Genomic DNA, 16,318 nt, shown 5'->3' on the forward strand with positions numbered 1-16,318 from the left:
GATGAGGGAGGCGGAATAGAGGGCTTATGATCCTTTAAATAGGGTGCAAAACCTGAAAATTAGGGTTTTCACGCTCAGCTCTAACTTGAGTTGGCTCTAAAAATCCATGCGACTATCTCAATCTCTACTCGATGAGTCGGGACCTCCAACTCGTCGAGTTTCCCTGTCAAAATGAATATAAATAATTTAAACTTATACCTGGGAGTCGGGATGTTACAATTCCCCCGGCTAGAATCAGACTTCACCCTCGAAGTCATTCTCCAGAAACAACTATGGGTACTGCTCACGCATGTTAGACTCCAGGTCCCAAGTCCACTTGGATCCCCTCCGATGTTGCCATTGAACCTTAAACAAGGGCACCTCTTTATTCCTCAAGACCTTCACCTTCTTATCCAAAATCGCCACCGACTTCTCAATGTAGTTCAAGCGATCATCAACCTGAATGTCCTCTAAAGGTACCACTGTCATCTCGTCGGCTACACACTTCCTCAGTTGGGATACATGGAGGGTGTTATGAATCCGACTCAACTCTGCATGCAACTCTAACCGATAAGCCACCTTACCTACCCGAGCAATCACTCTGAAAGTACCAATGTATCTAGGGCCCAGCTTTCCTCGCTTCTTAAATTGGATTACCCCATTCCATGGGGATACTTTCAGGAGGACTAAATCGTCGACATGGAATTCTAGCTCGGAACATCTCCGATCTGCGTAACTCTTCTGCCAACTCTAGGCCGTTAGCAACCTCAGTCGAACCTGTGGGATTTGCTCTATTGTCTTGAGCACTATCTTAGTGCTCCTCATCACTCTCTGCCCGACCTCCCCTCAACAGATAGGAGTCTGGCACCTCCTCCCGTATAAAAGCTCAAAGTGAGGCATCCCAATACTGGAGTGATGGTTTTTCTTGTATGAAAACTCAGCCAAGGGCAATTAAGTGTCCCAAATCCCACCGAAACCCATAACACATGCGCGTAGCATGTCCTCGAACGTCTGAATTTTCCGCTCGTTCTGCCTGTCTGTCTGTGGGTGGTATGCGATGCTGAAATGCAGTCGCATACCCAACTCCTCATGAAATTTCTTCCAAAATTTGGAAGTAAAACAAACATCACGATCTGACACTATCGATGTTGTCACCCCATTCCATGCCACCACCTCTTGAACATAGACCTCGGCCAATTTCTCCGCAGAAGAGCTCTTACTTATAGCTAGGAAGTGGGCACTCTTCGTCAACTGATCTGCAATAACCCATATCGCATCGACACCTCGTGCAGTCCTCGATAGCTTAGTAATAAAATCCATGGAGATTTGTTCCCACTTCCACAGGGGAATCTCCAAATGTTGCAACTGGCCATGGGGACACTGGTGCTCTGCCTTGACCTGATGATAGGTAAAGCATCTCTCGACTACCCATGCCACATCTCTCTTCATATAGAGCCACCAATAATCGTTTTTCAAATCCAAATACATCTTGGTGGCCCCAGGATGGATCGAGAATCTCGTCCTATGGGCATCCTCCATCAAAATACGTCGAGATCCATCCGAATATGGCACCCATATTCACCCACGGAAGGTTATAAGCCACCGGCTATCAGTATCAAACTTAGAAATCTGCCCAATCACCCGCTCTCTCTTACGGTTCTCTGGTCTCATGGCCACCGCTTGGGCCTCTCTCAGATGGTATCTAAGACTGGAGTCATCATCGTCATCCTCACACAAACATCTCGGATCGGAGCACTCGCTGCCCTATGACTCAGGGCACCAGCTACCACATTAGCCTTGCCAGGGTGATACAAAATCTCATAGTCGTAGTCTTTAACTACATCCATCGACCTCCTCTGTTTCATATTCAGGTTGGGCTAATTCATAAAGTATTTCAGGCTCTCATGGTCCTTGTATATGGTACATATGATAACATAAAGATAGTGGTGTAAAATCTTGAGGGCAAATACCACTGCCCCCAACTCCAAATCATGGGTGGGATACCTCGTCTCGTGAGTCTTCAATTACCTCAACGCATATGTTATCACGTACCCCCTATGCATCAACATGACACCTATTCCCGATATGGATTTATCACAGTAGACTACAAAATCCTCTACTCCCTCCAGAAGATCTAACATTGGAGCTTCACACAATCTCTGGAGAAGAGTCTCAAATGACGCCTACTGCTCAAGCCCCCAAGTAAGATAACACCCTTCCTGGTTAATTTGGTGAGAGGAACAAATTTCTTGGAGAAATTTATGATAAACCTCTGATAGTAACCTGCCAGGCCTAGAAAACTCCTGATCTCATATGCGGATCTCGGATCCTCCCATTGCATAACTCCCTCAATCTTGGCCAGGTCGACCAAGATCCCATTCTAGTTAATGAGGTGTCCCAAAACTGGACCTCTCATAACCAGAAATCACACTTGGAGAATTTGGCATAAAGCCTCTCCATCCTCAACACCCTAAGAATCTCCCCTAGATGCTCCTCGTGTTGTTCCCTAGACCTCGAGTACACCAAAATGTCATCAATGAGCACGATCACCGACCGATCCAACATGGGCCAGCACACCCGGTTCATGAGGTCCATGAACGCTGTCGGGGAATTGGTGAACCCGAAAGGCATCACCACAAAATCGTAATGCCCATAACGAGTCCGAAAGGCTGTCTTTTGGATATGCTCCTCGCAAATTCTTATATGATGATATCCACATCTTAAATCAATATTGGAAAACCAAGACGCCCCCTGCAACTGACCAAACAAATCGTCGATCCTCGGTAGTGCATAACGGTTCTTGACCGTCAGCTTGTTCAACTCCCGGTAGTCGATGCACATCCGGTGTGAACCATACAATTTCTTGACAAAAAGGATTGGTGCTCCCCACGGCGAGCTACTCAGTCTAATGAAACCCTTCCCTAATAGCTCTTGGAGTTGCGAGGATAACTCATGCATCTCGGGCAGTGCAAGGCGATAAGGTGTCTTGGCAATAGGTGCCGCCGCCGAAATCAGATCGTTCCGGAACTCCACCTGTCTCTTAGGAGGCACACCTGACAATTCCTCGGGGAAAACATCCGGGAACTCACATACTATAGGAACATCGGAAATAGAACTCGGCCTCTCAATGGCAACCCGCGTATCCATCACATATGCTAAAAAGCCCATGCATCCCTGCTGTAGACTCTGCCTTGTCCTTGCGGTAGAGCAGAAAGCTGATCCCGATCTAGTTCCCTCTCCATAAATGGTAAGTACTCCCCCACTAAGATCTTGTATGGTCACCATCTGACGCTCACAATCAATCACGGCTCCAAACCGGCTCAACCAATCCATGCCCACTATGATACAAACATCACCCATCGCTATCGGCACCATATCTATTGGAAACTCAACACTGAAAATCTCTAAAACACATCCCCGATATACATCAGTGGCAAAAACCGCATGCTCATTGGCTATAGAAACTCTTAGCGATCGACTCAACGCCTCGCATCTAACACTAATGTGACGACTAAAGGATAAGGAAACAAAAGATCGACTCACACCTGAGTCAAATAACACCAAGGCAGGCACATGATTCATAAGAAAAGTACCAGCAACAACGTCAGGTGCTACGCGGACCTCCTCCATAGTCAGCTAGAATGCCCTCCCACGAGCTCTCAAGCCACGACCTTCCCCGGTCGGCCATCAGTAACGCACAAAGCAGCAGGAGCAGAAGCATGGGTTGGTCCCTGAGTGAGCTGAGGACACTTGGCCTTCTGATGGCCAGTATGGTTGCAATGAAAGCAAACTGAAAATCCCTTGGGATAGTCCTTCGCCATACACCCCTCCTTGCCATATTTGTAGCAAATCCATACTCGTCAAGATCCCTCATGACTCTTGCTGCACTTGCCACAAGTGCGGCCCTTTTGGCCTCCTACTCTCGTATCAGCGGGCTTAGCCCACTACATCGTCGGTTGTGACTGCACTGATTTCCTGTGTCTCCCTTAAGACTATCCCTTATCTCGGGTCTAAATCTCCAACTCAATCTCTCTCCTCCTACCATTACTCTGTAACTCAACCAATGTCCGATATGATGAGTTTTCCACGAACTCCCGAATATCTCTCCTCAAAATTCTTAAGTACCAGCTCACACGTGCCTACTCCGTAGACACGTGCTCAGGGCATAACAACACCCTCTCATGAAACATCCTCGTAATCTCTGTCACTGTTTATGTCTTTTGCTTGAGAGACAGAGACTCTTGGTCCAATCATTCCCTCTCCACATGGGGAACATACTCATCTATAAATAGATGGGTAAACCTCTGCCAAGTCACTGCAGCATGGTCTGCAGGAGTAAAATCAATCGTCACAAACTTCCACCAGTCCTTCGCTCCCAAGCGAAGCTGGTTCAGTGCAAACCGAACTCTCAGGTGCTCCGGGCATGAACAAGTACAAAAACATCCCTCAATGTTAGAGATCCATCTCATAGCTAAAATCGGGTCCTGGGTCTCGTTAAATTCTGGTGGCTTCTTGTTGCTGAACTCTCGAAACAACAACGAATCACCCCCTGTGGCCTCGCATCTGCAAGGGTTGCGGTGGATGTGGCAGCAACAGCCTCTGTGATAGCAACATATCGCTCGTCAAAAGTCTCAATCAACATGGTCTTAATAGACCCAAACATCTCCGGAATGGCCTCCCTGATACCTGCGGCCACCTCCTCAGCAATGATCATGCGGATCTCCTCTTCACTAGTACCACCATCGCCTGGGTTGTTGCGGGTAATCATCATAGTATTTCTGAAACACAAACACATAAATATCAGGCACTGGTTAAAGCGCACACTCAATTACTCACCCCTACATGCTGCTTAGCATCCTAAGGTTCTCACTTGGGTTGCATACAATTCTAGTGCTTTCAGTAGTATGGGCCCAATACTACCTTCCACACCAACCCATAGTATCCCCAAGTCCTCCTCCTAGGATCCTAATTCACAAGTATTCTATCCCTCACGGATATCAAACTACTCTCTCAGTAGATTCCTCAAATGCACATCTAGGTATCTCTCCTAGATTACTCCTTGACTCAAAACTCTCTCTAACGGATTCCTACCATGTACCCCTACTCGGCACACACATAGAGAAAATAGCAGGTAATATCAATCAATAACATTCCCCTAGGCTAAGGCATCATGAATCAGGCAAATCTAGCTCTAACTTCCTGAAATACCTATCTTATCATCTAGCATGCAACACTAATATCTCATAAGTATCTAATCTCATAATATAAACAAGTAGGGTATTTTGGGAAAATCATCGTTCGGGCTCTGGCTATAACGCTCGTAGATCCGGGCTAATCAATTTAGAGATAATAGGCGTCGAAAACGACTTTTTGGCAAAAGATAATTTAGAAAAAATAATCTTAACCAAGTTGTAGAATATGTCTCAAGGGTTCCGTACATGTAAAGAGCACCGAAATCCGAGTTATAACGAAAAAGTTATGAACCGTCGAAGTTTCGCGACAGAACCGGCACAACACCACGAAGACGTAAATAGTGAATTTATGATAGAGCGACTTTTAGCCTTAGTAATCTAAATGAAAGTCGTAGAATATGTTAACCTGAGAGCATCCATAAAAAGAACGCCCAAATCTGACTTCTTATGAGGAAGTTATGATTTTTTTGAAGTTTCAGTTTAGCGGTGTACAGCCCTAAGTTTGAGTATTAGATCGAGCGGTTTTTAGCCGACACAACCTAAACGAGAATCGAAGATCTCGTTATTAGTAGCGTAACAATAAAAAGACAGACGAAAATGGACATCGGATGAAGAAGTTATGATATTTTAACGGACCAATCCTGTCCCGGCCTGTTAAAAATATAACTTTAAAAATAAAGTCAAATTAGTCGACGGAGTCTAAACGAAAGTTGTAGAGTACGTCTCCACCTACACGTGGATATAAATAACGTCAAAAATGGAGTTCGTATGAACGAGTTAAAAATTATAATAGCATATTTACGTATTAAAATAAAGTATAAATCTTATATACGTACACACACACACACACACACACACACACACATATATATATATATATCATTAGAAAGGTATCAACGATGCGGTCATTATAAGACTAATGTTGAGTTCTTTCGACATTAGTTTAGTACAAATATCATTAAATCTATTTAAAATAGTATTATAAAGGGCCGTTTAGTTGTTTATATAACTAAAAGGTCATTAAGTAATTATGGAGGGTAGTTTTTGAAAATTCAATTAGTATAAATAAGGGCCTCTAGCTCTCATATTTCTTTCACCATTCTGTTGATTCAAGAGTCTTTCTCTTCTTATCCCCCAAGCATTTCGGTCCCTCGTGATTCGACTTCTCTTTCTGTAGTTTTAGTATAGTAAGGTGAGCGCCGAAGAGCTGCACGAATCTTTCTTAGAAAGATTCAACGACGAAGTTCTGCCCCTGCAGAGCCCGACTCCTAGCTAAAACCCCCTTGTAAGTAAGTTATGCTTACCCCATTTTAATATAGACTATATTTAAAATTAGTATTGTTATTATGAACTTATAATAAATATTTGAGCTATTATTATATAAGTATCGTTATAATATCTTTTTAACTACTCGCGGTACGGGAAATCTGGTTTAAAGGGCCGCATAGGTTTGTTGGATTTCAGAAGTGCTAAAATGGTCATGCCCTCCGGTGTTTTATGTCTGACCCCTGTCTGTACATAGTGGTTGGAAAGTATTGTTTAAACGCTTATATAATAATAATAATAAGACTAATAATTAGTCACTGTAAATATTAGACTAAAATCTTGTGGTAATAATACTAGGTTTCGTCTAAGGAAATTACTTTAAAGTAAACGAAGCATTGTCCGAGTACCGAGTCACCACCTTCTGAGGTGAGTGCATAGTTACTTTCATCTTACATACATATATGAAGTATTTTATATAAACTACGTGCTATGTGTGCATATTATCTGAATACTTGTTGTCTATGCTGGATGAACGTTTTTATATATGTTTTAAATGATTTAAACTGTATACGTATTTTATATATACAAATATGTTGGGTATGACATGGGTAGATGAATGACGAGAGATAAAAGATGATGTGAGTAAACATTGGAAGCTATAGACTTAGTGCCTAATATATAACATCGGCAGCTATGGACTTAGTGCCTATTGGACAAACACTGGTAGCTATGGACTTAGTACCTGTTAAGAATTAGTAGCTATGGACTTAGTACCTATTAGATAAACACTGGTAGCTATGGATTTAGTACCCAACAGCTATTGAATTAGTGCTTTACGAACGAGTATTGGCAGCTATGGATTTAGTGCCATTCCTATAACCCTGGACGCAAGGGACTTCGGAATAAACGAATGCAGGATAGATAACTCTTAGGATAGATCCTTAAGAGTAAAGAAGATAATGGGGATGGGTAATTGGGTTGATTGTTTGATTGTTTAAACATAATAATTATATTATTGTGGGTTGAAAACCCTATGTACTCACCAGGTTTCCCAACCTGGCCCACTCAGTTTATTTATATCACAGGTGTTGTTATGAAGTCACATTACACTGAGAGATTAAGGAGATATAAATCACTAGTGATAATGAATGTAAGTTCTGTTTATGCTTATGTTTCTGTATTGACGATGACATCCCAAATGTTTTAAAATGAATAAAAATACTTTTATTTGGAAATGCTTTGATAACGTATTTATCATGTTTTACTGGGAACAAATTCCGCAACATTTTTATTTAAAAGAGGTACTCTAATTTTTATAAAGCATAAACAAAATCGGTCTTTTCTGGCCGTGAAAATGGGGATGTGACACTGGCTGATTGTACACACTGCTGCATCTCGTTTCCTCTGAAAAACTTTACTCGTTTAGAAATCATTTCTCTTTAGAAAATTCCTCAAATCCTCAATTTGAGTCCAGACACAAACAAGGGTACATCTGAATCCCTCAAACCAAGGCTCTGATACCCACTTGTAACACTCTAAATTTTCATTTTTAAAACCACACAAAACACAATTTCACATTTCTCAAACCCAAGTTTATATGTTCTTCAAAACACAAGAAAAAAATGTTTGACAATATCCCAGAAACCTCAAAACATAATCTCTAGCTGGTGTCTACAATCATGTCAACGCCTTCTCGCGATCCTGAGATGTAACCGAAACACATTTCACACAACACCGTAAGCATAAAGCTTAGTGAATTCCCCAAAATACCACACACAAATAGTTAGCCTCTCATGGTTGTAACTTGATAAGGACCCTCTGGTTATGTGTCTCAGTGAAGACACTCTGGTCTCACAACTCGGGTTGGACCCTCCAGTCATGTAACTCTATGAAGACCCTATGGTCCCACAACTCGGTTTGGACCCTCTAGTCCTAACTCGATAATGCACGGAATAATATACATCATAAATCACAAAGAAAAGATGCATAATATATCATATAACTCAATATAAGCACATAAGACGCTCTGGTCAATAACTCAAGCAAGACCCTTTGGTCACACAGTATTACCACTCAGGTAAGTATAGTGAGAAGACTCACCTCGTAAGTAAGCAATTATGTCTCGTACTCAATGATCGATCTAGACTCCGCCTACATATATCATAATCATCTCTAATTAACAATTTATAACAACAACTCCAAAGATGTTAGGCTAACTCCTCTACTAACTTCTCGAAAAGGGTGTGTAACGACCCAAATTTCAAGGCCAAAATTTTGATTTTTGAATTAACGCATTTAGCAAACATTTTACCAAAATATTGTCAATAAAACATTCATTACAATATCATTATGTTGTATTTCAACCATAACATCATAAGAATTGAAAATCAGAGTACAGTCCCAAAATCTTCTTGCGGAAACATGTGTGTGTGTGATGCGCTGCTACAACACCAGCTCTTTCCCCTTCGACAAAGAGGTACCTGAAACCAAAACCAAAACTATAAGCACAAAGCTTAGTGAGTTCCCCCATCATACCATATACCATACCATATCATCGGTATCTTTCAACCGGTAATGTTCATCGGTATCTTTCAACCGGTAACCTTCATCGGTATCTTTTGACCGGTAACCATCATCGGTATCTTTCAACCAGTAATTAACATCGGTATCTTTCAACTGGTAACCTTCATCGGTATCTTTCAACTGGTAACCATCATCGGTATTTTTCAACCGGTAATCAACATCGGTATCTTTCAACTGGTAACTTGGGACTATTTCACCCCCTACTACTAGCATACAATCAACAGATATAAGCATACATTCAGGCACATCCGGTTACTGACCTACCCTTGGGTCCTACGGACCACTGTCAGGGAAACTAATCCTTACCATACACATAACATACTCCTCACATAACCAGACCAAGATAATTATCACAAAGACCATTATCTTCTAAATAAACCTTTTTTTGGTGGGCCGACATTGTGGCCTTATACCCACCCCTACTGGAAGGTAACTCACCTCAATGTCATGCAGTGTCTGAACTATCCTCGGCGCACAAGTCGAATCCCAACGACTCCTTGATCCCTACACGACAACCTTCAAGTCAACACATATCACATACAACCCTAAATAGGGTTAGCCTAAGTTCAGTCAAAATCAACATTGATCAAAGTCAACATGCAGTTGACCTGACTCGCCGAGTTGGCCTACCAACTCGTCGAGTCCATGCTTCTCTAATCCCACACAAAACCCCAGCTCCACTCGTTGAGTCTAGCAAAACTCGACGGGTTCTCCTTCAATCATAACATCGGGACCATCTTCATCCGACTCGCTGAGTTCCTTCTTGAACTCATCGAGTTCATCTCCAACTTAAGAACTTGTCCAGCTTATGACTCGCCGAGTTGTATGAACAACTCGTCGAGTGCATCTTCAAAGATTGGGAGATTGGTATGGACTCACCGAATTTGCTCATACCACTCATCGAGTCCCATGGCTCCTAATTCCTTTTTCGCGTCTAAACCCACAAGGGACTTCCTTCCTAACACTTACCCATTCACCGAAAGGGTTTGGGTGTACAATGGTCACCGACTCGTCGAGTGCCAAGAACAACTCGCCGAGTCCATCCTTGACCCAGTCCATACAGTCAATTTAAATGAGGTCTAACACACCAAAACCATAGATATGGCCTCCTAATGCCCATTTTATACGTAAAGTTCCAAACTTGATGCACTTGCATGGGGTTTTTAGCTCAAAAATCCATATAAAGTGTCCTACAATGTGCATGGGGATCTCATGGCCCTAAAGTTGGCATCTTTATGCCATGAGACCCCTATTAAGGCCCATATCTGAAGGCTAGAGTCCACATAACACTCCTTAAATCCGAAAATGGCTTGAAAGCCCTTGATGCACCCAAGATCTACAATCAACCAAATGGAAGACCAAAGCAGGAACATTTTACCTTGATTAAGCTGAAGATGGAATGAGATTTCTGGATCTACAAGCCCCAAGTCGACTACTCAAGCTCCTCTTCTTCCTTCCAAGCTTCACAAGTCAACAAAAGCACCAAAATGGCCTTAACACACACACACACACAATCGGCTAGGGTTTTGATATGCAGCTCTAGGAGAGTGTTAGGGACAAGGGATGCTGAGTTAAGGTGTTTATATAGGGTGCAAACTCTCAAACTAGGGTTTTTGTCCAGACAGCACAGACTCGTCGAGTCCGGTCTCTAACTCGCCGAGTCAGCCACTTAACTCCCGTGTCCAATCCGCTTCTACTCGACGAGTTGGGCCACCAACTTGTCGAGTCCCAAGCCAAAATGCAAAATACTTAATTTAAAAAAATACACACTAGGAACCAGGTGCTATAGGGTGAAAGACCATTTACCCCTCCATGGTCTCCAAAGTCCACAACTTGACAAAATCCTAAAAGTCAACGAAAGTCAACGCTCAAGTCAACAGTCCATATTGACCCAACTCGTCGAGTGCATCTATGCGACTCGTTGAGTTCCTTCCGTTCACATAAAATTCGGGAAAATTCAACTCAACTCGCCAAGTTTGTACAACGTCCAAGATAAAGGGGAAAACCCTAACCAACTCGTCGAGTTCCTTCAGCCCAATCACTCTTTCAAACACTTTTAAGCGAGACTACGGACCCAAACTCTATATCTAGCCTTCTAAAGCTGAAATACCACGTAAAGATGCATGCTTTACGTCCATGCATGACATTTAGGGCTAAGTTTGCCAAAAAAAAAAAAAAACTCCCCAAGAGGGTTTAAGGCATGGAAATTTGCCAAAGCTTGATAAAGATTGACCCTTTAGGCCTAAAGGGCCTAATAACATCCAGATCTAAAGTCTTAGCTTCAATGTAAGCTCAAAACCAACAATGACTCAAGAAAATGCTAAAAATGGCCATGAACTCTCTAATGAAGAGATCTAACAAACAAGTGATCAAGATAATGGCTTTACCTCTAAATGGTCGTCATCACTGAATGGATGCCGGATCCAAAGACTCCTTTTTCTTCCAAACCTTTTACTCCTCAATTTCCTTCAAGAAATGCACAAAAACACACACTTTTAGTCTCACTCTTTCTCTCTCTCTCTCTCTCTCTCTCTCTCACACACACACACACTGTGGAAGATAGCTCGATTAGGGTTTGTCTCAGGGTGATAAGGTGATGAGGGAGGCAGAATAGAGGGCTTAGGATCCTTTAAATAGGGTGCAAACCCTAAAAATTAGGGTTTTCACGCTCAACTCTAACTTGAGTTGGCTCTAAAAATCAACGCGTCTATCTTAATCTCTACTCGATGAGTCGGGCCTCCAACTCATCGAGTTTCCTTGTCAAAATGAATATAAACAATTTAAACTTATACCTGGGAGTCGAGATGTTACAGACAAGAAGACAGGGCTCGTTCTTCATGAGGGGTGGTGTTCCCGACAAATATTGACTTTAGACAACAATATGGTAGTTTTTGGCGGTGTAGAGGTGATTCTCAGGATGTATCTAGAACTCATAGAGTCTAGTCAGTCTGGTTTGTCATGGGAAAAGGATGTAGAACTAAACGATTTCGAGGACAAAATCCAATTTAAGTGGGGGAGAATTGTAATACCTCGATTTTCATATATTACATTTTTGAACCTTGTAATGTGTTTTGTTTGCAAAATGACCCATAGTGGCATTATTGTAATTTTTGGGCAATCAAAGTACGTTGGGCGTACCAGCATGGTATACAGGGCGTAAGTCCTTTTAATGGAATGATGTCGTTTTGAGTATGATGGGCATACTCCCAGAGTATGTTGGGCGTACTCTATCTAGACCAAAAACCCTAATATTGAGGGTTTGAACCATATTTATTGATCCTTAAGTTCCATTTCTTCACCCCATTTCCAGAATCCATCATTTGAGACGTTCCTTAGCAAACCCTAGCTCCGTTTAGTGCATTTTGAAGACCTTTGAGTGTTTTTTGTGTGTTCCAAAGGAGGAAAAAGGTAGTGGTGAACCTTAGAAGCTAGAAGCAAGCTTGGATCCGAAAGTTTTGCATCATTCTCCATCTTCAGAAAGTAAAAAGTTCCCACTTTGATGATTAAGTTTCTAGATCTAGCTTGCATGGTGGTATATGAGCTTTTTGTCCCCATATATTTCATTCTTGTGCATGGCATGTTATAGAGCATTTGAGCTATCCTTTTGGAGGTATTTCCATGTATTAAGCTATAAAAATATGATCTTAGCCCCTGAGATTCCTTCATGCAAGCCATTAAGAACTTTAGTGGTTAAGACAAGTTAGGGTTTTGTTGTTGGGCTTGATATAGACATGTAGAACCATACAGTTAGAAACTTTAAGGTTTGGGATGCCATTTGGGGATAAGACTAAAAGTTAGACGTGGTGACTTAAGAAATTAAGCCTTTAAAAAGAAGTTATTAGGCCATTGCGTACGTTAGGCATAACTTGTAGTACGTCGAGCGTACACCTAAGTGGTGCCCGATCTGGATCGCGAGTATGCGGGGTGTACTTAGTCTGGGTTGACTTTTCTTGATTTTGACTTTGAAAAAGGTTGACCAAGTTTGAATTTAGGTCAAACTTGAGAGTTTTGATTGGTGATTAAGATTTTTTGGTTCTGATGTTAGTGGATCCGTAGGAGCAAGTCGAGTAGCAGGGAGCATATCATAGTGTTCTTGGATTTCTTCATTTCAGGTGAGTTTCGCCTCATTGTACCGTGGGTTGAAGGCACCAATGACGACCCACTAATTTTGGTTACCTTTTAGTAGAAGGATGCCTTAGAGACTGTATATAGTCATGTATAATAGACTGAGGACTCTTGGTTTAGGTTCTCTTACATGTTCCTTATTTGGTTGTGGTTCTAGAGTAGGACCACCTGTTCGGGTGGCTATCTCACCTTTGAATATATACAGTCATGCATTCCTTGGATTGTTGATACTTAGTTTGTTGCTCTATTATAGTGATATGTTAGATAGGTATCCTGGTATATAGGATGTTGCTATGCTATAATGCACTGTTGGACTTGTATGTTATCAGTACTTGTTGGTTATCATCTAGTGGATTGCCCTAGGTACTGATTGTGGTCATGTAAGATAGCTTAAGAACTATTGATCTAGGATTTCTTGCATGTTCCTTATTTGGTTGTGGCTCTAGAGTAAGATCATTTGTTCGGGTGGCTATCTCACCTCTGGCTACATATGGTTACGCATTTCATGGAAGTTAGCTAGCGGTGGGACTATATGCTGTTAGAGGACTAGTAGGCGGTAGTGAGTTGGATGATTGATGTTTTCCTGTATTATGTTCCTACTTAATCCTTGTTTGTTGTAACATCCGGTTTTTCAGGTATCATATTTTAATTGTTTATTTTGAGTTATAAGGAGGGACTCGACGAGTTGACGCTTAGACTCGTCGAGTAGGATCGTGATTGCTGACTGGATTAATGAACGGACTCGATGAGTCGATGGGTGGACTCGACAAGTCCGTGCTGAGGTGAGAAACCCTAATTATCCAGGCTTGTGCCCTATTTAAGGGACCTTATAGCCCTCATTTGCGGCTACCAGTCCAAAGAGAGAAAGCTTAGAGAGCTTGAGCGAGTTATGTGTGTGTGTGTGTGAGAGAGAGAGAGAGAGAGAGAGAGAGAGAGCTATTTTTGATCCTTTTTGTTGTGGATTTGCAAAAAAGAAGGTATTTCCAGCAAGAGAAGGTCAAGAGGATTGTGATTCTGTGGTTTTCAAGCTTAGGTCTTCATTTTTGAGGTAGTAAATCGATCCTTTCTTCTGTTTTGTACGAGATCCTTGAAATTAGGGTTTTCTCTAACCCCTTTATGGGATTGAATTGATGCATATGTTGTCCCTTTGAGTGTTAGACTCTGGATCTGGACCTTTAGAGGTCCAGAGAGCATTATCTATCCTGCTTTATGTTTTTCCATGGAGGAAATGAACCTAGGATGCCATTTTAGAAGCCATTTCACCAAAAGAAGTCTTGGGTGCGTTGCATGAGTATCAAGACTTGACCTTTACCTGATTATTGGACATGGGGAAGTTAGATCTATAGGTTAGAGAAGCAGATCTGACCTCAGAAGGTCGTTGGGTGATTGTCATGGAAGAAACACGCTGAGTCTATAAGGGGACTCGACGATTCGAGTCGGGTTGCCCTGCGACTCGTGATAGGTAGTAGCCCGTAGAGTGGAAGGTTGACTCGATGAGTCGAGTGAGGTTTAGAAAGATTCAGAGGACACACTTGGAATCGCCGAGTCACCTATGTGCACTCAACGAGTCTGGTCAAAGTTTGATTGTTGACTTTCGTTGACTTTTAGGGTTGGGTTAACACTTGGACTGTTGGACAATTAGAAGGGTAAAATGGTCTTTTAGCCTTCTAAGAGAACATTGGGACGTACTAGTCTAGCCTGGATAACCGTTATTGATTTTAGATGATTGCTTATGTGTTTAGGCGGGGATAGATCATTGTTACGAGGATCAGGGATATCGAGCACGTGAGTTACTAGACAGTATACGAGGTGAGTCTTCTCACTATACGTTACCTAAAGTGGTAATTATGTGTGACCGGAAGGTCTTATGTGCTATGAAGAGTATGTGATATACGTTGATAGATGATATGTGATATGTATGGTTTATGTTATGTTATGAGTAGTATGTTTTGGACCGGAAGGTCAACAACGTATGGACCGGAAGGTCATTACGTGTAGGGCCGAAAGGTCTACCAGGGTTGGGGTTGAAGTCCTCTGAGACACATGGGCTGGAAGTTCCCATAGAGCTATGGCCTAGAGTGGCGTATGTGTTGTATGTGGTATTTTGGGTAACTCACTAAGCGTTTATGCTTACAGTGTTATGTGTTATGTGTTTTAGGTACTAATGTGCACGAAAGTACCCATTAATTTTAATATTTATAACCTAACAAACTTAGACTAACTATGCACTTATAGGCAGTGTACCTAGTCAGATTACAATATAGCTTAGGTAAGTCGGGTGTCGATCACAGGGAATGGTGGATTAATTTAATATATTTGATTATAGGTTACAGGTTACACGAAAAGAATAAAGAAATAATTCTCAAACTAACAATTAATTAACTACTCTCGATAAACTAACAGGAAAGCAAATCTCTTCAGGTACTTTGGTTTAGACAAATTACACCTTAAAATCATAGACAATTGCATACACAAATTCATTTTTTCATGTTCACCGATTCCTAAAATGATTAGATTCGCGTTCACTATAACTAATCCTTTAGCAAGCAAGTCAATTCAAACAGTGATCAGTTGGTTAAACTAACGTGCTTCCTAGTGTTCAGTTCGTATCGAGCAAGACTTGTAAATATAGTTAATCAAATTAGACATTCAATTAACCTCTTGTTGATGATCATCAAACAAGGCTCACACATTAACTTACTTACTCCCAAGTTAATCCTAGTTTCACATTCGTTATTCCTAGACTTATAATCTCGATGGTCATCAAAATCATAAGAGACAAGCAATCAAGCAGATGTTCATACAACTCAATTCACTTAACAAATTAACAGCAAATAATTATCATTAATACGTAAGGATCTTTTAACAAGCTTGGCAAGATAAATTAAACACAAACAAACTATTTAGTATAGCAATTAGTCTAATAATCAAAGCTTCATTCAATCATAAACACAAAGTAAAAGGTTTTTACACCCAAGTCAGAAACTAAATATAGAATAGTAACACAATGGAATGCTAAACATGGTCATGTTAACAACCCATATGATTACCGACACGTATCCGCTCTCCAACCCTTCCAATCTCCGCTCCCATTAGCTTAACGGCCTTCCGGCCACCTCCTAGACCCTCAAAACGGCAACTATGAAGTTTTCTTCTTGCACAAGTCGAAGTGG

Source organism: Lactuca saligna, chromosome 5 (genome assembly GCF_052625555.1).
Source record: "Lactuca saligna cultivar CGN05327 chromosome 5, ASM5262555v1, whole genome shotgun sequence".
Classification (NCBI taxonomy): Eukaryota; Viridiplantae; Streptophyta; class Magnoliopsida; order Asterales; family Asteraceae; genus Lactuca; species Lactuca saligna.